The sequence below is a fragment of the Leucopleurus acutus genome (genome assembly GCF_964270905.1).
Source record: "Leucopleurus acutus genome assembly, chromosome: 6".
In the NCBI taxonomy this organism is placed as follows: domain Eukaryota; kingdom Metazoa; phylum Chordata; class Mammalia; order Artiodactyla; family Delphinidae; genus Leucopleurus; species Leucopleurus acutus.
Genome location: NC_139149.1, coordinates 51,958,879 through 51,982,943, shown reverse-complemented (window position 1 = coordinate 51,982,943; position 24,065 = coordinate 51,958,879). Strand labels below are relative to the sequence as shown.

The 24,065-nt window shown below is 37.3% G+C and overlaps 1 protein-coding gene and 1 pseudogene across 5 annotated transcripts in view; one reads left to right on the top strand and one right to left on the bottom strand.

The window, feature by feature from the left end:
* Positions 1 to 24,065, top strand: part of COBLL1 (cordon-bleu WH2 repeat protein like 1) — a 160,914-nt gene that overhangs the window by 69,913 nt on the left and 66,936 nt on the right. The window lies entirely within an intron of this gene.
* LOC309962677 (hypoxanthine-guanine phosphoribosyltransferase-like) lies at positions 14,412 to 15,498 on the bottom strand (annotated as a pseudogene). Its single transcript has one exon. The product of its transcript is annotated as a hypoxanthine-guanine phosphoribosyltransferase-like (transcript).

Here is a 24,065-nt window from a genome sequence, read left to right as displayed (position 1 = left end):
TGGTTAACTGCTGCTAAACACACACTGAGGATTAAAAACTAAACAAATCCATTTATCCATGTAGGCCATGAGGTCAGATAGTTGAGTCTATAAATAAGCAGCTTTAATGATGCCATTAATAAGGAAGAGGAGAATGTACTTCTCCAGTGTCTTGTTTACTCCCACTAAGCATATGTTCTTTAGAAAGCAAATTACTGAATCAGATGGAATAGGAAAAACTAAGGTGAGTAATAGAATTATTTAACACAAAGTCATTATACATTCAACATTAAGAGCATAATTATATTCCATGTTCATGTTTGAAATGATTATGCATTAATCTTTAGAATTAAATTTGGGTATTTTCTGCAGAATCTTGGAGTTATATAGTTATGACTTTAAATGGATTGTGTGGATGCCTTCTTATCACTCATTAACCTTGTCAAAAGAAAGAGGAGAGTTATTTGTACAAAGACAGATTGCAGTGGTTAGTCTATATATATATATATATATATATATATGGAGATGTACAACTAGAAACTCATTTTTTCTAAACCCCACAGTTTCAACCTTCCCACAGTGCTGTCCCTGGTAATGACTCTCTTTCCCCCCTTTCCTTTTTTTTTTTTGAACTTCAGCCTATTGTCAGTTATGTCATTGAACTCTCAAGTCATATGGAAAGTCCCTGGTAATTCTATTTGTCAAGGTAACTTGTTTGTTAACAGTTTTCACTTTGTAAAAAATGTACCTACCGAAGCTCTTCTTTCCCCCCCCCCCAAAGAGAAACTCTTTGGAAAACAATGTAAAACTGTTGTTTAAACAAACAAAAAAATTGGATGGAGTATTAAATTGATGACTGGTTACATTTGATTGAGGGTTTCTTGGTTTTTTTGTTTGAGAATTACTCTTGTGGAATCACATAAAGATGATGTACCAGTTTTCATAGTGAATTGGAAAAAAGGTTGTTGGTCAAAGTTACCTGTCATTTCTTGAAGGGCAGATATCAATACATTAAAAGAGATCTCATCTAATTCATGAAAATATGCAATAGTCTATCAAAGAGAAATAGAAAAAGGATGTCGTTTTGCTTTTGAGATAAAATATAAATAACATTCTTTATCTTTTCTAGTTTTTATTATTTTTTTTACTTTTATAGTTTTCCTAAATGTAAAAATAACATGGGAATGGTGCTTAAGAAATTTGGGAGACAAAAAGGAGAATGTAATGGTCTTTTTGTGAGATCACTGCAATAAATATATCCAATTAGTTTTTATTTTAGGATCAAAAAGTGAATGTGTTGTTACTATTTTAGCTCTTTTATCTTGGCATTTATAATAACAGGACCACACCTATTATACCAGAAGTCTTGTGTTAAAAAAAAGTCGTTAATGGCTTTGATATTCTAAAAGCTATTTTTGAACAAAATGTTTGCTAAGACTTTGTGCTGTATTGACCACCAGTACTTGGCATGTTATATATGCCTTTGTTTCTAGTTCCACCTATTTCCTCAGGGAAAGTTTATATAAATGAGACTACTGTATATTTCTTTGTCATTTCCTTCTGTTGTTTCTCAGGAGGAAGAGTTGCAATGGATTTTACAGTATTTCTACACTACATTAGCTACCTTTCTGTGGAAATGAAACATATGGTAGTTGGGAGGGCCTGGAATAGTATTCTGGGTTGCTTAAATCAGGCAGATGACACAAAATTTACTTTTTAGAATGTGGTGATTTCCTTTATTTGAAAGGACTGTGGTTTTATACAGCACAAAGGCATGGTTCTGATGAATTAGTCTTTAGCATACACGTCTCATGGTTTTCTTCAGGTGAGTCAGTGCTTCTTTCAGATGTTGTCCCCAAGAAAGTAACAATAAATTGTATTTATTGGATAGGTTCACACAATGTTGGTTTTTTTCTTTCCAATCTGTCACTCCAAATAGAACTTTAAGATCTCCGATTGTTGTTTCATCAGAGCTGGATGCACACAGTAGGAGACTGAGCAACAGAATGGCATGGGAGAAAGGAGATGGGCTTGGAAATGAACTACCCTGGGTTAAAACCTAGATCTGCAGATCACTCACTGTGACTGAGGACAAGTTAATTCTCCTCTTGGGGATTTGTTCCTTATGCTGTAAAATACAGATAACAGCTACTCACAAGTTTGTTGTTAAGAATTAACCGTAATGCATACATAGCTTCCCGCCCATTGTATCTTAATAGATTGCACTGTTGATGTTATTAATGGGTGCTTTACCAGTGCTCATTGATTGATCAAACTAAAGACACCTAAAGAGAAAGGAAGAACAAGGTAACATTTGGGACGTTTTATGTGTAGTTGAGTAAAATGGGACAATAATGAACTATTAATTTTTTGAGTATAGGAACTGATGTATTTTTTTCTGTACCCAAAGCTACTGTAGGTGCTGAATAAATGCTTGTTGTATGAGAGTGTGTGTGTGGGAAACTAGTGTTTCTTTACCTCCTGGTGCAGAGTTCTTTCTCATGTATCATAACCTTTACCTCTGTATGATTACTCCATTAAGGGAGCTCATTTTAATTAATCTATAATTTCACCTTTTTCACAAACGGAGATATAAAGTACATTCTTACTTGCCGATGATTGCAGGAGAATATATATAAAATAATTTCTTTGGAAGAGTTGACTAACAATGTAAGAAAATATTAGTAAAAGGTAAGTGACTTTATGTTAGATGGGAGGAGGAAGAGAAAACTGTTTTAAAGGGCTATAGATGTTAGGAATCCTAGTGGTTGTTTGATTTTTTTTTTTTTGTGGTACGTGGGCCTCTCACTGTCGTGGCCTCTCCCGTTGCAGAGCACAGGCTCCGGACGCGCAGGCTCAGCGGCCATGGCTCACAGGCCCGACCGCTCCGCGGCATGTGGGATCTTCCCGAACTGGGGCACAAACCCGTGTCCCCTGCATCGGCAGGCGGACTCTCAACCACTGCGCCACCAGGGAAGCCCTGTTAGATTATTTTTATACGTTGCTTTAAAGACAATCAGATTTTAGTATGATTGGGAATAATTTAGTCCTTGTACAAGTTTTCCTTGTTTTCTGAGAATCAGGGTCAAATGGTGAAAGGAAACTGTCATTTCATACCAAATATATCAGATGTCCTATCCTAGTGTGTTTCTAAGAAATAAGGTTTTTTTTTTTTAATTGGGAAAACATTTGAGGACCTGACTCTATGTGTGTGTGTGTATCTATCTGAGAGAGAATTCATTCATTCACCAATATTTTATTAAGCACCTTCTTTGTGCCCAAAATATTCTAGATCCTTCAGGATATAGCACTAAACCAGAGAGTAAAAGTGCCTGGACTCAGTGAGCTTTCATTCACTAATCAGAATTCACTAATCTGAACTAGTCACTAGTCAGAATTGTGACCATTTAAAGTAAGCCATTGGAACATTACTGTCATTGTATGAAAAGTATAGAGTATGTAAACTGGGATCTCTTTGCTTAGTATACCATTATGTGCTTGCAATAAAGAAATACCTAAAGATGATTAAGGAAATAGGAAGGCCAGCTCTTTCACAGAGATCTTTATCTCTGTCAATATTCTTTGTCAATAAATATTATTTGGTTTTCAGTTTCGTTGTGATTTTTTAGTTATGGCACAAATAAGATTTTTAATAGATTTTTTACTTCCCTTTACTAAATTATTTTATTTACTTGGGGATTGAAAATAGTCATGAAAGCATTTAATTAATAGGAATGAATTGTTTCTGGGGGAGGGATAAATTGGGAATTTGGGATTAACAGATACATACTGCTCTGTATGAAATAGATGGACTGCAGGGACCTGCTGTGTAGCACAGAGAACAATATTCAGTGTCTTGTGGTGGCCTGTAGTGGAGGGGAATCTGAAGAATGACCTGTGTGTGGTGTGTATGGCTGAGTCACTTTGCTGTACACCTGAAGCACTGTGGGTCAACTATACTTCAATAAGAAAGCGGGGGTGGAAAGAGAAATAAATTGTTTTAGGTAATTCTTCCTTGGATAAAAGGGATTATTTCTACAGAAGGTTAAAAATGATAGTTTCTGGAGAGTTATACTTATGTATTTATATCTCACTACTGTTTAGATTATTATTCTATTGAGAGAAAAATTAGTACCATTTCTGACATGTTTGATCTGACCCATAGTGTTCTAATTTTTTACTGTCTTATAAAATTCAGCGGAAATTAAGAGACAGCTGGTGTGCTTTTTGCTTGGACTGCAGGTGTTTGGATGAACTAACTAAATTGAGTTTTGGGTCACAGTTTCTTAAAAGATTTGTCACTGAATGGATCAGAGTTTTCCAGGAATCTTATGTCTAGTAATACTGTAGAAGCTCTTCAATTTTAGTCAGCTCAGTCACTGGGTCAGGTAAGATTTCGATTCCCTTAGTAAAACATGCCGAATGGCTGTCCTGGCACAATGAACCCCCAAAGCAGTAAGTTACTTTCTACATTGCCTGTACATGCCTCTTGTTCTGTTTTATCAAAAACTTGTTTTGATTGTTTCCTAACCTGTTAAGGCCTGTTTTTCCAGTTACTTATTGTAATAATGTAATTAACCTAAATATTATAAACACATGATTTGAATTCATTAAGAGCGTTGTCCTATAAAAGCGAAGTTAAATACTTCAGAAAGAATCTGGTGAGCCAGCTACCCTGCCCCTCCAAAAAAAAGGTACTATTGAATTATATGTGAATGAGACAACTGAATGAGACAAATGAAATAAAATGCTAAAATCAAGGAATTTGCATTCGAATTGCTTGCAGGTGTCTTGAAATCCTTGGCTTACTTAAAAAAGTTAGAAGCGGAAGGCAAGCCTTTATGTGCTAATTATACAAGAAGTACAAGGTGAAAATTTAGTCAGTGGGCACAGCTGCAAATACAAACATTTCACTCTACATCAATGAATAATTTATCTGTGTATTTTAAGTTAAAATGACTAAGGTTTACTTGAACTTTGATTTCCTACTTTAAGTGGTTTTTTAAAGTAACCTACTGATTAGAAATGTTAAAGGATTTTTGTTATATTTGCATTCCTTTTTTATCATTTTCCTAAACGTCTATTCTCAAACTGTTTTCTGTAAGATAACATTAATATCTATTCTATTTATATATTTAAAAACTCGATAGATTTTTTTCTCCAAGTGAAAATTTTAAATATATAAGAAAAATACAAATACATTTATGCAGTTTTATGTGTGAGTTTAAAAGTACAGTTTGGAACTACACTTTGTTGTATAAGCAATACTTATGGGGGAATCTTATCTTTTCTGGGTTTAGGTAGGAAGCTAGTATATAAGTTAAATGCAGTTATGCTGTGTTTCCATTACACCAACTACCTTTTCCTTTGTTAGATATGTTAGTCTATTCAATGATTGTTACTTTGTATCTTGTCTTAAATATGTTTAATTATATTATTCATTATATTTATTGTATATTTAATATTTATACTAACCCATTGACCTGTAGTTGAAAGAAGAATGGCTTAATGGGAAAGCAGAATCTTATGGTCCTTGAGCTGTTTTAATTATAATCAAAATGTTTCTTGGATAATCAATTTGTGTCTGAAGCTCTGTTTGGTACAGTCTACATGTGGCTTATAATTCTTGAATATCTATTGGTCTTTCCTGAATATGTGATCATTTTAAATGCCAGTGACTTCAAATAACTTTGAGGAATCATGGCTTTAAACTATTTTCTTGTGCCTGGTGGGAATTGGGAGGAATTATTACACTGAGTACTAGGGAGAGGCTATATTGGTTTTGTTGTGAAGTCTTCACATGAATGATGTACCAAGAAGGGGTGTGTATAGACTTGCCTGTAAATGTTCATAGCAGCATTATTTACAATAGCCAAAAAGTAGAAACAACCCAATGTCCATCAATTGGTGAATGGAGAAGTAAAATGTTGTATATTCATACAATGGAATTCTGTTGGGTAACAAGAAGTAACAAAGTACAGATACATGGTACAACATGAATGAACCTCAAAAGAATTATAGTCAGTGAAAGAAGTCAGACACAAAAGGACACATACTGTATGATTCCATTTATATGAAGTATCCAAAAAGGCAACTATATAGAGACAGAAAGTTGATTAGTGATTGCCTAGGGCTTGAGATGGGTTAGAGTGAGGGCAAAGATATTAGAAAGAAAAATGATGATCTTTGCGTACCTGAAGCACTTACTAGGAATAGTAGAGTGGAAGAAGTAATAAGGACTTTTGTTTTTAAATATATCTTCTGTGCTATTATTGTACCTAACAGAATTAATAGTTCCTTTTGCATGTCATCCAACACCCAGTTTTTATTTAAATTTCTCTAACAGTCTCTTTGTCCAAATTGGATTGAGTTTCACACATTACTTTGGTGGTTTTGTCACTTAAATCTCTCATTCTATATCAGTTCTTACCCCCGCCCCCATCTTTTTCCCCACATTTTCAATTTGTTAGAGAAACTGGATTGTAGACTATCCACATTCTAGATTTTGCTAATTATTATGTTTGGTAATTATTAAACTGTTGAACTATGTGAGCATAATCAGAAAATGACTAATTCTTCATCCAAAAGAATTAATTTTCCACAGAGCTGAGAGCAAGTAAGCTAGCATTTAGGAGCCTGTAGCAATTGTTTAAGATAGAAATCAGCAGTCTTTCAGAAATTAGCAGCCTTAGGTGTTCTAAGACTCGATTTATTCTGTTATATTGCTACATTTCTCCTGGTAATAAGATGGATGGAAGACAGTGGGAAACTGTGAATCATTCTCCCTGAGGAAAGGTGAAAGGGGCCTAACAGGTGGTTGGCACAAAGAACCCCCCCCCCCCCCCCCCCCCCGCAACGTAAAAGCAAAAACCATGGGTCCGGGGTTTGAAAGTTGTGCCACTTAGTGAGGGAATAATTGAAGGAAGTCTTGGCAGAATTCTTGGGTTTTAATTCTTATTTTGTTGTATATGAAGTAATGTCTAGGTTGATCTTTTAATGCTTTATTTTCCAACAAAAGAAACTTTTAGATCAAATGCCTTAATGCTTATATATGTGTGTGTAGTTTGCCAACAGTAGTGATTTTACCTAGAAGCATAGGTAAGGACCTTCTATAGACATTTAAAAAATGTGACCTTTTTTCTTATTGAGAATATGTTTTCCCTGCATGCCTTTGTTTTAATAACATGTTTTTTTAAAATATCAGCATTTTCACTTCTGTATTGATATAACAGATTTGTGTTATGAATAATGGTATTTGTGTTTTTAAAATAGATCATTTGTATGTCTTTCACTGAGTCTATAAATGAGAACCTCTTGGCTCAGTAAAATAGTCTGTGAATGAGGTTCTGTGTAGATAGGACTCCTTTATTATTAGCCATTAAATAGAACAATACATATTGATGGAAATCATTGGTGGAGATCATTGTGGAGATCATCATTCTAATACCTTTGCCTTTATTTTAGTCCAGTGGGTCTCAAACTGTAATGTGCTGGACCACTAGTATATGTCACCTGGACCCCATATGCAGATTCTATTTAAAAAGGTACAACATGGGGCCACCCAAGCAGATCTGTATTAGAAACAAGTTCCATAGCTGATTCTAATGCTCACTGAATTTTGAGAATCACTACCTTAGAAATATTTTTATTGTGTTTTACTTTTAAATAGTTTGACTTGGAAGAAATTGCAGAAATAGTGCAGAGGTGCCTTCCTCCAAGCTTTCCCCAATAATAATGTCTTACATAACCATAGTACATTATCAAAACCAGGGAAGTGACTTTGGTACAATACTGTTAACTTAGGTACAGACCTTATTTAGATTTCATCAGCTTTTACATGCATTCTTTATTATTTTTAAAAATTTGTCTTGATTTATAATTCTGTGAAATTTTATTACATGTGTAGATTCGCATGACATTCCACAATCAGAATACAGAACTGTTGCATCACCATAAAGGAACTCCCTCACGTTACTCTTTTTTTTTTTAAAAAATAAATTTATTTATTTATTTTATTTTTGGCTGTGTTGGGTCTTCACTGCTGCGCATGGGCTTTCTCTAGTTGCGGCAAGCGGGGGCTCCTCTTCGTTGTGGTGCATGGGCTTCTCATTGCAGTGGCTTTTCTTGATGCGGAGCATGGGCTCTAGGCACGAGGGCTTCAGTAGTTGTGGCACGTGGGCTCAGTAGTTGTGGCTCACGGGCTCTGGAGCGCAGGCTCAGTAGTTGTGACGCATGGGCTTAGTTGCTCCATGGCATGTGGGATCTTCCGGGACCAGGGCTGGAACCCGTGTCCCCTGCATTGGCAGGCAGGTTCTTAACCACTGCACCACCAGGGAAGCCCCCTGATGTTACTCTTAATAGTTACACCTTGCCTCCAATCCTGGCAGCCAGTGATCTGTTTTCTATGACCGTAAGTCTGTCACTTTGGGACTCACATAAATAGAACCATACGGTATGTAACCTTTTGAGACTGGCTTTTTCACTCAGCATAATGCCCTTGAGATTATCCAAGATGTTGAGTGTATCAAGGCTTGCTTTTTTATTGCTGAGTAGTATTCCATTGTATGGATGCATCACAGTTTGTTGATTCATTCTCACGTTGGAGTACATTTGGGCTGTTCCCTGTTTGGGTTTGTTATGAGGAGAGCTGCAATAAACATTGACATACAGGTTTTATGCAAACTAAGTTTTTGTTTCTCTCATGTAAATACCTAGGAATAGATTGCTGGGTCATGTGGTATGAGTATGTAGCTTCATATTACACTGCCAAACCATTTCCCGAAGTGGCTGTGCCATTTTGCACTCACCTTGTTCAAGTCACCTATGAGAGATCTAGTTTCTCCACATTCTTGTCTGTACTTGATAGTTTCAGTAGTTTTAATTTAGGTGCATAGTGGTATTTCATCATAGCTTTAATTTGCATTTCCCTAAATGGATAATAATGTTGAGAATCTTTTCATGTGCCTCTTTCTCACATCCTCTTTGGTAAAGTGTTCAAACCTTTGCCCATTTTATGATTGGATTCTTTGTTTTCTTACTATCACGTTTCGAGAGCTCTGTCTATATTCTGGATATAAGTCTTTTTGTTGGCTATGTGACTTACAAATATTTTCTCCCAGTCTGTGGCTTGTCTTTTTAGGTTCATAACTGGGTCTTTCACAGAGCAAAAATTTTACTTTTTGATGAAGTTTAGTTTCTTGATATTTTAAAAATCTTATGGATTGTGTCTTTGATGTCATGTCTCAGATTCATTTGCCTAAGCCTTAGTCCCAAGGATTTTCTCCTACATTTTGATCTAAACATTTTATAATTTTATGTTCTACATTTAGATCAACTTTAGGTTAATTTTTGTATAAGGTGCTACTTTAGCTTTTAATATTTCTAAACTGTGAGACACTATTTCCAAGTAGTTTTTCTAGCCAGTGTTTGACAAAACTTGTAGCTAGGAAACTTAACTTGGAAAATCCATTCCAAGGACTTTTCTTTATCAGTATGCAGTGAATGTTATGCCTTTGAATACGGTTTATGCCAACACACACTACTCCTCAACATAGATTTAAAACTTTAACAGAGACTGATGACTAAATGCTGTTTAGTATTTACCAAAGTACATATTTGAGAGTAGATTATTGAGATTGTGACTTGAAAGCAACTTCTGCTTTCATTTTATGGTTGGTTAATCTACCAGTGTGCTTGCTTGGCTGACATATACATTCCCACTGTTTAACATGCATATGTGCATATATTTTAATAATTATAACATCCACATTTCAGTTCCTTACCTAGCGTGCTTTTGAAAATTGAAAAAACATTCCAACTAAGAACTCTTTTTTTTTTTTTAAAGTCAGTGTTTGTAGAGCAGTTTTAGGTTCACATTAGAACTCAGCAGAAGATACAGGTTTCCCATAGACCCCTGTCCCCACACATGCACAGCCTCCCCCGTTGTCAGTATTCCTCACCAGAGTGGTACAGTTGTCACAGCTGAACCTACACTGACACATCATAATCACCCGAAGTCTATAGTTTACATTAGTAATCACTCTTAATGTACATTCTACAGGTTTTGACAAAAACATAATGACATGTATTCATCTTTATAGTATCATGTAGGGTATTTTCACTGCTCTAAAAATGCTCTGTGCTCCACCTGTTCATCTCTCCCCACAACTCCTGGCAACCACTCATCTTTTTTATTGTCTCCATATTTTTGCCTTTTCCAGAATGTAATATAGTTGGAATTATACAATATGCAGCCTTTTCAGACTGGCTCTTTGCATTTAGTAATATGAAATTAAGACTCCTCCATGTTTTTTAATGACAACAGCTCATTTCTTTTTTAGTGGAAAAAATGGAAATAATAGGATAATATTCCATTGTCTGAACATACCATAGTTTATTTGTCCATTGGCCTACTGAAGGACATCTAGGTTGCAAACTAAGAACATTTTAACTTCCTTTTAGAGAAGAAAATTTCTTTTTTTACATTTACTATTTTGTTGTTTCAGAGAACATAGTAAGTAAAACAAGTCTATTGTGGATGATTTTTTCATCTTAAATTTCATAAGTATTTAACCTCTTTTGAAAAAGTGGAAATATAACTTTATAGGGCTTTTTATACTTAATTTTTATATGGCAAAGAAAAAAAGAAGCCCAAAAAGTTTGGCATAGTCCTCTCTCCCCATTGTTTTTTTAATCATTTTTGAATTTTTAAATTGTAGTGTCAAGCACATTTTTTATTTACCTTCTCAGACTAACTTCCATAAACGGCACTAACTTTTCCATATATCAGTACATTGCCTGCAAGGCAACAAATATGAAGTTCAAAGGAAGCTTTCAGTAGATGATGCTGAGCCCAGTTGCTACTGACATGTGTTACCTACTGAGCAAGAAGCCTATGCACAGAGTGAATGGGGCATCAAGTGAGCAGTGGGTCATGGTTTTGAAGTTCCAGTTTGTTTTGGAGAAAAATTACTTGCTAATCTCTATAAATGTTTAAGAATTTAATAAGATACTAATTTTTTTAAAAAAGGATAACACTTGTTAAGGGATTATCTATGTAAAACACTTGCACAGTTCCTGGAACTAGATAGGCATTCAGTTAAGTTAGTTTTTGTAGGGTCCATTTAGGATATCTTTGAAATTGTTTGGTTGGACTAATTTCATTTTTAAGCTACTGGTATTAGAGGACCTCATGTGGTATTTCTTTAATCTACCCAGATTCTTTCTATAGCACTGAGAACACCGTGGGTGCCCAATAATATGGTTGACTGTCTTGTGACTCATTGTTTACATTGCTTTCAAGCCTGTTTTTCAACTTTCTTTATTTGTTTTGATGAAGTTTTTATCTCCTCCGTTGATACGCCCTTTTCTACTGAAGGCTTTTCTCATCTCTCTTCTTGTTGATGTTTGACTTTCTTAACTGTGCATAAAATAAACATCCCACATAAGATATTTAGGAAAACCCTGAGACAAGCTGAAATTGCAGCAACATTTATGGGACAGATATGAGAAATTTAATATTTAATTTTTAATGTATAGATACACTTTCCTACTCTATATCTTTGTGTGGGGTTTCCTTGAGTGTGTATATATATGTGAAAATGTATTCACTTATATTTGTACATTTTTCTGTGTATAAATTGTAACTCAGTGAAAAATATCAAGAGAAATTTATGTTTTCCTTCCTTCCATAAGGACCTTCCTTCTTAGAGAAAAGGAAGCAAAAATATAATGGGGTGGCTCAAGATGGCGGAATAGAAGGACATGCACTCACTCCCTCTTGTGAGAGCACCAGAATCACAGCTAACTGCTGTACCATCATCCACAGGAAGACACTGGAACTCACCAAAAAAGATACCCTACATCCAAAGACAAAGAGACTGCAATGAGACTGTAGGAGGGGCGCAATCACAGTAAAGTCAAATCCCATAACCTCTGAGTGGGTGACTCACAAATTGGAGAACAATTATACCACAGAAGTTCACCCACTGGAGTGAAGGTTCTGAGCCCCATGTCAGGCTTCCTAACCTGCGGGTCTGGCAATGGGAGGAGGAGTTCCCAGAGAATCACCACTTGAAGGCTAGTGGGATTAGTTTGCAGGACTTTGACAGGACTGAGGGAAACAGAGACTCTATTCTTGGAAGGCACGCACAAAGTATGTGCATCGGGACCCAGGGGAAGGAGCAGTGACCCCATAGGAGACTGAACCAGACCTACCTGTTAGTGTTGGAAGGTCTCCTGCAGAGGTGGGAGCTGGGGACAAGGACACTGGCAGCAGAAGTTCTGGGAAGTATTCCTTGGCGTGAGCCCTCCCAGAGTCCGCCATTAGCCCCACCAAAGAGCCTGTAGCCTCCAGTGCTGGGTCGCCTCAGGCCAAACAACCAATAGGGAGAGAACTCAGGCCCACCCATCAGCAGACAAGCAGATTAAAGTTTTACTGAGCTCTGGGCACCAGAGCAACACCCAGCTCTACCCACCACCAGTCCGTCCCATCAGGAAACTTGCACAAGCCTCTTAGATAACCTCATCCACCAGAGGACAGACAGCAGAAGCAAGAAGACCTACAATCCTGCAGCCTGTGGAACAAAAACTACATTCACAGAAAAACAGACAAAATGAAAAGGCAGAAGGCTATGTAGCAGCTGAAGGAACAAGATAAAACCACAGAAAAACAACTAAATGAAGTGGAGATTTGCAACCTTCCAGAAAAAGAATTCAGAATAATGATAGTGGAGATGATCCAGGACCTTGGAAAAGAATGGAGGCAAAGATCGAGAAGATGCAAGAAATGTTTAACAAAGACCTAGAAGAATTAATTGTTCAGAGATGAACAATACAATAACTGAAATGAAAAATACACTAGAAGGAATCAATAGCAGAATAACTGAGGCAGAAGAATGGATAAGTGACCTGGAAGACAGAATGGTGGAATTCACTGCCGTGGAACAGAAAAAAGAATGAAAAGAAATGAAGACAGCCTAAGAGACCTCTGGGACAACATTAAGCACACCAACATTCGCATTATAGGGGTCCCAGAAAGAGAAGACAGAGAGAGAAAGGACCCGAGTAAATATTTGAAGAGATTATAGTTGAAAACTTCCCTAACATGGGAAAGGAAATAGCCACCCAAGTCCAGGAAGCACAGAGAGTCCCAGGCAGGATAAACCCAAGGAGAAACATGCCGAGACACGTAGTAATCAAATTGACAAAAATTAAAGACAAAGAAAAATTATTAAAACTAGCAAGGGAAAAACGACAAATAACATACAAGGGAACTCCCATAACATTAACAACTGATTTCTCAGCAGAAATTTTACAAGCCAGAAGGGAGTGGCATGATATATTTAAAGTGATGAAAGGGAAGAATCTACAACCAAGATTATTCTACCCGGCAAGGATCTCATTCAGATTTGATGGAGAAATCAAAAGCTTTACAGACAAGCAAAAGCTAAGAGAATTCAGCACCACCAAACCAGCTCTACAACAAATGCTAAAGGAAATTCTCCAAGTGGGAAACACAAGAGAAGAAAAGGACCTACAAAAACAAACCCAAAACAATTAAGAAAATGGTAATAGGAACATATGTATCGATAATTACCTTAAACGTGAATGGATTAAATGCTCCAAACAAAAGACACAGGCTGGTTGAATGTATACAAAAACAAGACTGCTATATATGCTGTCTACAAGAGACCCACTTCAGACCTTGGGACACATATAGACTGAAATTGAGGGGATGGAAAAAGATAGGCCATGAAAATGGAAATCAAAAGAAAGCTGGAGTAGCAATACTCATATCAGATAAAATAGACTTTAAAGAACGTTACAAGAGACAAAGAAGGACACTACATAATGATCAAGTGATCAATTCAAGAAGAAGAAATAACAATTATAAATATATATGCACCTAATATAGGAGCACCTCAATACATAAGGCAAATGCTAACAGCTCTAAAAGAGGAAATTGACAGTAACACAATAACAGTGGGGGACTTTAACACCTCACACCAATGGACAGATCATCCAGACAGAAAATTAATAAGGAAACACAAGCTTTAAATGATACAGTAGACCAGATAGATTTAATTGATATTTATAGGACATTCCATCCCAAAACAGCAGATTACACTTTCTTCTCAAATGCACACGGAACAGTCTCCAGGAGAGATCACATCTTTCTCTTTTTTCTTTTAAAGAGACAGCCTTTATTTAAGGATTTTTACATTGAAGACTTCAAAAAGTGGTAGGTTTTTAGAACTTATTTACCTGTATTTAAAAGGAACTGTTGACAAAGATTTGCCAGAAATAATCTGAACAAGTGGAAAATACAGTTAATACTACTGAAACCTACTAAAATAACTCCAGGACATATGGTTTATCCAACATAATGATACCTCTCAATGCTGTCACTGATATGAAACTGACTGCTTCTTTTCTAAACACACAGTGGTTTAATTAACAATATTCAGTCACTTCTGTTCTTTCCTGAATATATAAAAATTAAAATACCAATTAAAAAACTAATATATTCTTCTCTGTCAATGTTTCTTACAGGTACAATTTCAATATTTTCATTCAGTAGTGGTGTGGTTTAAGAGATTTTTCATTCACACGTCAAACAACAATCCACCCAAAGGGAACTGATAGTCTACAGGCTCCTAGTGCAAATGAAGAGTTCAGGAATGCAGCAACTGGCCTTTCTAAAATACAAAACGGATAAAATTCTTAGAAGATACATGCAATAAGCTCTACTAAGCAGCTGGCCACAGAACTAGAACATCTGATCATTTTCCTGGTGATTTCAATGGGACTACAGATATTTCCAAACTCAACTTGAACTCTCATCTTAGGCTTTGTATTTTGCTTTTCCAGTTTTGCTAATGACACAAACATGATTCAAATCCCTGAAGTATTCATTGTAGTCAAGGGCATATCCTACAACAAACTTGTCTGGAATTTCAAATCCAGCAAAGTCTGGTCTATATCCAACACTTTGAGGGGTCCTTTTCACCAGCCAGCTTGCAACCTTGACCAGCTTTGGATTATGCTGCTTGACCAAGGAAAAGCAAGGTTTGCACTGTTTTGCCAGTGTCAATTGTATCTTCAACAATCAAGACATTCTTTCCAGTGAAAGTTGAGAGATCATCTTCACCAATTACTTTTATGTCACCTGTTGACTGGTCATTACAGTAGCTCTTCAGTCTGATAAAATCTACAGTTATAGGTATGGATCTATCACTATTTCTGTTTAGTGCTTTGATGTAATCCAGCAGGTCAACAAAGAATTTATAGCCCCCCTTGAGCACACAGAGGGCCACGATGTGATGGCCTCCCATCTGCTTCATCACATCTTGAGCCAGCCATTTGGTCCTGTCCATAATTAGTCCATGAGGAATAAACACCTTTTCCAAGTCCTCAGCATAATGATTAGGTATACAAAATAAATCTAGGTCATAACCTGGTTCATCATCACTAATCACGATGCTGGGGCTGTGGGTCACCATAACGGAGCTGGCTGGTGTGCGGGCTGAGGGAAGACTGGGGAGGAGGAAGCCAACAGCAGGGCCAAGCAGGAGGTGGCACCACGCGGGAAAGCCCAGGATAGATCACATCTTGGGTCACAAATCAAGCCTTGGTATATTTATGAAAATTGAAATCCTATCAGGCATCTTTTCCAACCACAATGCTGTGAGATTAGAAATCAATTACAGGGAAAAACCGGTAAAAAACATAAACACATGGAGGCTAAACAGTAAGTTACTATATAACCAAGAGATCACTGAAGAAATCAAAGAGGAAATCAAAAAATACCTGGAGACAAATGACAATGAAAACACGACGATCCAAAACCTATGGAATGCAGCAAAAGCAGTTCTAAGAGGGAAGTTTATAGCAATACAAGCCTACCTCAAGAAACAAGAAAAATCTCAAACAATCTAACCTTACACTTAAAGGAACTAGAGAAAGACGAACAAAGCCCAAAGTTAGTAGAAGGAAAGAAATCATGAAGATCAGAGCAGAAATAAATGAAATAGAAACAAAACAATAGCAAAGATCAATAAAACTAAAAGCTGGTTCTTTGAGAAGATAATCAAAATTGATAAACCATTAGCCAGATTCATCAGGAAAAAGAGAGAGAGGACTCAAATCAATAAAATTAGAAATGAAAAAGGAGAAGTTACAAAGGACACCACAGAAACAGAAAACATCGTAAAAGACTACTACAAGAAACTCTATGCCAATAAATTGGACAACCTAGAAGAAATGGACAAATTCTTAGAAAGGTATAACATTCCAAGACTGAACCAGGAAGAAATAGAAAATATGAACAGACCAATCACAAGTAATGAAATTGAAACTGTGATTCAAAATCTTCCAACAAACAAAAGTCCAGGACCAGATGGCTTCACAGGTGAATTCTATCAAACATTTAGAGAAGGGCTAACACCCATCCTTCTCAAACTCTTCCAAAAAATGGCGGAGGAAGGAACACTTCCAAACTCATTCTACGAGGCCACCATCACCCTGATACCAAAACTAGACAAAGATATTGCAAAAAAAGAAAATTACAGATCAATATCAGTGATGAATATAGATGCAAAAATCCTCAACAAAATACTAGCAAGCAGAATCCAAATGTGATACACAATATTAACAAATTGAAGAATAAAACCCATGTGATCCTCTCAATAGATGCAGAAAAAGCTTCTGACAAAGTTCAGCACCCATTTATGATAAAAACTGCAGAAAGTGGGCATAGAGGGAACCTACCTCGACATAATAAAGGCCGTATATGACAAACCCACAGCCAACATCGTTCTCAAAGGTGAAAAACTGAAAGCATTTCCTCTAAGATCAGGAAGAGGACAAGGATGTCCACTCTCACCACTATCATTTAACATAGTTTTGGAAGTCCTAGCCACGGCAATCAGAGAAGAAAAAGAAATAAAAGGAATCCAAATTGGAGAAGAAGAAGTAAAACTGTTACTGTTTGCAGGTGACATGATATTTTACATAGATAATCCTAAAGATGCCACCAGAAAACTATTAGAGCTAATCAATGAATTTGGTAAAGTTGCAGGATACAAAATTAATGCACTGAAATCTCTTGCATTCCTATACACTAACAGCAAAAGATCAGAAAGAAATTAAGAAAACAAGCCCATTCACCATTGCAACAAAAAGAATAAAATACCTAGGAATAAACCTACCTAAGGAGGTAAAAGACCGGTACTCAGAAAACTATAAGACACTGATGAAAGAAATCAAAGATGACACAAACAGATGGAGAGATATACCATGTTCTTGGATTGGAAGAATCAATATTGTGAAAATGACTATACTATCCAAAGCAATCTACAGATTCAATGCAATCCCTATCAAATTACCAGTAGCATTTTTTACAGAACTAGAACAAAAAATCTTAAAATTTGTATGGAGACCCAAGAGACCCTGAGTAGCCAAAGCAGTCTTGAGGGAAAAAAACGGAGCTAGAGGAATCAGACTCCCTGACTTCAGACTCTACTACAAAGCTCCAGTAATCAAGACAATATGGTACTGGCACAAAAATAGAAATATAATTCCATGGAACAGGATAGAAAGTCCAGAGACAAACCCATGCACCTATAGTCAAATAATCTATGACAAAGGAAGCAAGGATATACAATGGAGAAAAGACAGCCTCTTCAATAAGTGGTGCTGGGAAAACTGGACAGCTACATGTAAAAGAATGAAATTAGAACACTCCCTAACACCATACACAAAAATAAACTCAAAATGGATTAGAGACCTAAATGTAAGACTGGACACTATAAAACTCTTAGAGGAAAGCATAGGAAGAACACTCTTTGACATAAATCACAACAAGATCTTTTTTGACCCACTTCCTAGAGTAATGGAAATAAAAACAAAAATAAACAAATGGGACCTAATGAAACTTGAAAGCTTTTGCACAGCAAAGGAGATTATAAACAAGACAAAAAGACCACCCTCAGAATGGGAGAAGATATTTGCAAACAAATCAACGGACAAAGGATTAATCTCCAAAATATATAAACAGCTCATGCAGCTCAATATTAAAAAAAACAAACAACCCAATCAAAAAATGGGCAGAAGATCTAAACAGACATTTCTCCAAAGAAGACATACAGATGACCAAGAAGCACATGAAAAGATGCTCAACATCACTAATTATTAGAGAAATGCAGATCAAAACTACAATGAGGTATCAACTCACACTGGTTAGAATGGGCATTATCAGAAAATCTACAAACAACAAATGCTGGAGAGGGTGTGGAGGAAAGGGAACCCTCTTGTACTGTTGGTGGGAATGTAAATTGATACAGCCACTATGGAGAACAGTACGGAGATTCCTTAAAAAACTAAAAATATGGCCCAGTAATCCCACTACTGGGCATATACCCAGAGAAAGCCATAATTCAAAAAGACACATGCACCCCAATGTTCATTGCAGCACTATTTACAGTAGCCAGGTCATGGAAGCAACGTAAATGCCCATCAAAAGATGAATGAATAAAGAAGAAATGGTACATATATTTAATGGAATATTACTCTGCCATAAAAAGGAACGCAATTGAGTCATTTGTAGAAATGTTGATGGACCTAGAGACTGTCATACAGAGTGAAGTAAGTCAGAAAGAGAAAAACGTATCGTATATTAACACATATATGTGGAATCTAGAAAAATGGTACAGTTGAACTGGTTTGCAAGGCAGAAATAGAGACAGATGTAGAGAACAAACGTATGGACAACAAGGGGGGGAGGCGGGGGGTGGGGTGGGATGAATTGGGAGATTCGGGTTGACATATACACACTAATATGTATAAAATAGATTAATAAGAACCTGCTTATAAAGAGATAAATAAAATTTAAAAAAGAAGCAATGCGATGTTTGTAAAAATGTTAACCATATAAAGCTAAGTTGGGATGTAAAAAATATATATAATGGGAATTTAAATTTGGAAAAGTTATTATTATACTTTGGGACTACTTTTAAGATTGTTACATTGAGCGATTCTGAGAACTTTCTGAATTTACACGAACTTGATTGACCTAAGTAGCAACCTTCTGGCAGTGTTTCAGACATTACAGAGTTCTTAGGAAAGTAAATCATTAACTCTCATTGAATACCTACTATCTGTCAGGCGTTGTACTAGACTAGTGGTTCTCAAACTTGGCTGCACTTTAGAATTGCTTGGGGAGATTTTAAAATTCCCATAGCCAGTAAATCAGAATTTCCGGGTGTGGGGCCTGAACCTCAGCATTTTATGAAAGTCCTCAGGTGAGTCCATTGTGTAGCCAAATTTGAGCACCACTGGGTGAAGCGTGGGCTGAGATGGGTGGGGCTAGGCGTTGGCCCCCCCTTTTTAGTGGTCGGAGAACCACTATACAAGGAGGACACATTTGATGCTGTCTGGATGAGCTGAAGGAGCAGGCAGTTTGAAATTCTGTGGTGAAAACATTTGGGGCAGAGGGAGCAGCTCTGCAAGTCCGTCAGATGTGAAGGAAGGCCAGTGTGAATTACATAGGGAGTTGCAACTGTGTAAATAGAAGGGAGGTTGGCAGAGGCTGGCTCAGTGATTTCTTAGACGTTAGCATGCATCAGAAGCTCTTGGAGAGTTTCGTCGAAGGTGCATTGCAGGGCTTTACCCTCTGTGTTTCTGATTATTTAGGTCCGGGGTAGGGCCTGAGAATTTGCATTTCTAACAAGGTCCCGGGTGGTGCTCTGAAATCACACTTTGAGAACCACCAGGCTGGCTCATCTAGGGCTTTGCAAACCAAGAACAGGAATTTGGTTTTATTCTCGATGTATTGGGAGACCAGTGAAGGGTCAGAGATGTGATGTGGTCTGATTTACATATTTAAAAGATCGCTCTTGGGCTTCCCTGGTGGCTCAGTGGTTAAGAATCTGCCTGCCAGTGCAGGAGACACGGGTTCAAGCCCTGCTCCAGGAAGATCCCATGTGCCGCGGAGCAACTAAGCCCGTGCGCCACAACTTCTGAGCCTGTGCTCTAGAGCCCGTGAACCACAACTGCTGAGCCCATGCGCCACAACTACTAGAGCCTGCGTGCCTAGAGCCCGTGCTCTGCAACGAGAAGCCACCGCAGTGAGAAGCCCGTGCACCACAATGAAGAGTAGCCCCCGGTTGTCACAACTAGAGAAAGCCCACGTGCAGCACTGAAGACCCAGTGCAGCCAAAAATAAATAAGTAAAAATAAATATATTTAAAAAAAAAAGATCACTCTTGACTACTGCAGAGAATAATACATTTTAAGGGACAAGAGCCGAAAGCGGGGAGACAAGTCAGGAGGCCGTTGGAACAGTCCAATCAAGAGCTGATAGCTTAATTGCCAGGGTGGTAGCAGAGGAACTGGTGAAAAGTATACGGGTTCAGGATGTGTTTTAGAGCTAAAAGCCCACAAGACTTGAAAATGAATTGGAAATAGGAGATAGGCATAGAGAGGAATTAAAATATGCCTAGAATTTTTGCTTGAGTTAACAAGGTGGTTAGTGTGGAGCCATTCCCAGGGATGGGGGGGACTGGGGGGACGCTTGGATGAGAATTGGGGGTAGAGAGGAGACACAAGAGTTTTGATTCTGAGATACCTATGGGACATTCAAATGGCAAAGACCATGAGATTATTGGGCATATAAGTCAGAACTCAATAAACAGGTCAGGGTTGGAGATGTGAATTTGAGAGTTATCAACTTGCAGATGGTATTTAAAGCCATGGAATTTCATGAAATTACTTGGGCCTGAGGATTGTAGAAGAGAAGAGAAGGGGGCAGACAGGGAGCCCTGGGGTGGCCTCGACACTTAGAAATCAGAAAAAGAGATAAGGGCATTGAGACTGAGGAGTTGGCAGTAAAGAAGGAGGAAAACAGTAGGTTGTATTGTCACACAAAGCCAAAGGAAGAGAATCCCAAGCAGAGGGCTTGAGCAGCTGTGAAGTGTGTCTTTATTGGAATTTAGGCGCTTACTCAATGTGAGATGAGATATGTAATTATCTATTAGATTTGAACACACATAGATGATTGGTGACCTTGACAAGAGAAATGTCTGTTAAGAGTCATATAATGCCTTGGGACTCCCCTTGTTGCCTTTTGTCACTGCTTATCTTTTAAAGCCACTTAGATATATTTACTTTGATTAGATATAAGGCTCATCAAGAAAAGGGACCTTTTGTTCTTAATTGCATTCCCTCAAGCACATAGCACAATGTTATGCCCACCATTGGGACAGATTTTTGTTTAATATAATCTTCTCTTGTTTCATTAAACCCAGAGAGACACACTAAGAAATTGTTTTGAAGAACTGATCTCCACTTTATACTTGAAATGCGTAAGGTAGGAACCATCAAAACATTGTCAGATACTGTAGTTCGAAGGACTGTCTTGTCAACACTTACTATAATGCATCTAATGTTTGATAGCCCTCTGTACTGAGAGAGGGTGGCTGTTAAATTTCTTTTTGGTCATTAGAATGTGATACTTTAAAAACCTATTGTTTTAAGACTTATAATTCCATTCTTTTATTTTGTCTTTAATATCAAAGCTGTATTTTTGTATAGTATTTCTCTGAATCTATGAGGATACTATATAAATAAAGCAAACAGATGAGAGCCCATTGGACTTGTAGCTTATTAAGGATGCAAGTATTGATATATCTCATATACAATTGAAAGATTTTTTTCTTTCAAACAAAGTAGAGGTATTTGAGTAGATTTCTGTTGTTTTGCTGAGTGTCTCTTTTATTCCTTTTCATTTATTTTAAGGATATTAATATTGACAGGGATGGAGTGATGATTACAGTGGACACATGATTTTGAAGTGCTTTGCAGATCAAGTGATAAAAAAATCAATCAGTAGTGGTAGCAGGATACCATTCAAATGGTAATTTGAATTCTCTGTTAAAATTAAGTTTGGCTATTTTAAAGATCAGTTATTGCATAACGTGGAAATCGTACCTTAATTTTCATTATGAACGTTGAATATAATATTGAGATAATTTTCATGAATAAAACGACGCTTTACCTAAATGATAATTTACTGTGGCTTGTTATTTTTAGGGCTTGATTAGTGAATTTTTGTGTTGACACAGAAAAGGTTTCTATCTCAAATATCTTTTCAGTATAACCTCTCCACCACCCTTGTGTAAAATTTGTTGCTGTAACTGTTGAAGGTAGTGGCCTCTGAGGAGCTTATGTGGAAATCCCTTGAGCAGGCAACTGGCCCAAACATCATTCCCATTTAAAAGGCTGGGGGGACTTCAATGGCAGTTACTGCATTTTTAATATATTAATGAAAACTAGCATTCGTCTAAGCCGTAAACCACAGTTGTTATTGCATGTTGATGTATTACTCTGCTTTACCAGAATTTCCTATGCTTAGATTATGTTAAAAGCTTTGATTATTTTCACTGTACTTTTGGCTTTGGGGGACATTTAATTTAATTTTGTTATCGTTTCCAAGCATCTCAACTAAGAAATGTAAAACATTGGGAGAGATGTGAGTAGGTAAAAGGTATTTTAAAGCTTTTGCTGGTGAGTAAGAGATCAAGGAAGTTAACAAAGTCTTAAATCTACTTAGGATTCAGGCCAAATCCAGGCCTCTGCCTGGTATTCTTTTCACTAGACTATACCATGTAGTGAGCAAACTTTAACTGGATAGACACATCCCTGAATTTAATGTAAATGGATCGCAGTCGGGAACCAACATATAAATGATCCTACAGGCTCTTCCTCCTGAATACTACTATTCTTTCAGGAACTGAGTCCCTTTTTTCTTTGAAGTTACCTTAATACCTGCCTTCACATCCCCACAGAGCTCATTTTAGCTTGCTCTCATTGCTCTGAGTCTTCAAGGTTACCCATCTGTTTTATGACACTTCGTTTTTTTGCTTTGTATATGTTGTTTAATTACTTACATATTGCATCTTCCCTGTTGGATTTCTAATTCATTGTGGAAGGATCTTGGTTTGATTCCCAATATGCTTTCCAATTTTCAGGACCAAAGGTGACAAATGCTTTATTATAATAATAGAGAACACTAAGATGTTCTTAATAGAAGTTCCATGTAAGTAATATTTCAACAAGTGCTTTGTTCTGCTTTCCTTTTTTTAAGTTGGTTTACCTTTAGTAATTTAAGATGGGTTTTGGGGGCTTCCCTGGTGGCACAGTGGTTAAGAACCCGCTTGCCAATGCAGGGGACACGGGTTTGAGCCCTGGTCCGGGAAGATCCCACATGCCGCGGAGCAACTAAGCCCGTGCGCCACAACTACTGAGCCTGAGCTCTAGAGCCCACAAACCACAACTACTGAGCCCGTGTGCCACAACTACTCTAGGCCCGTGCGCCTAGAGCCTGTGCTCCGCAACAAGGGAAGCCACCACAGTGAGAAGCCTGTGTACCGCAACGAAGAGTAGGCCCCACTCGCCACAACTAGAGAAAGCCCGCGCACAGCAACGAAGACCCAAATGCAGCCATAAATAGATAAATAAATAAACTTATAAGATGGATTTTCATCATAAGACTCAAAGTACCTTAGGAAATAAGACAGTCATACATATAAGAACATTAAAACTGTTAGAGTTCATTGCGGTGTGTAATAGACAGGGAAAATGTACCAAGGAATTGTGATTCAATATGAACCTGGAAGGATAGGTAATATAGGTAAAGGCAGAGAATGGGAAGGGCATTCAAACGGTGACTTGGGGGAGCAAAACTGGGAGATGGAAAGGTGCCTTCAGTGATGAAAGCAGGGGATGAGGAGGTGATGGTAGCAGCAGGAGGTGCCTATCAGACCTTCTATGGTACCACTTCTCTTGAAAGCCAAGTCCATTTTGTGGGCAAGGTTGTTCTTGACGCTTTACCTGCCTGCGCGTGGTGGCTGGGCTTGTCTTCTGACCTTCCTTGTGAAACTCTTCTAAAGCCCTAAGGTTCCCAGTTATTCCTTGCTAGTAAGTCCAGTGGATAGTTTTCAACACTCATCTTCTTAAAAATAAAACATGATCAGTTTCTAAAACCTGACACAGCTAATTCTGAGTACCTTGGTGGTAAGACCTTTTTT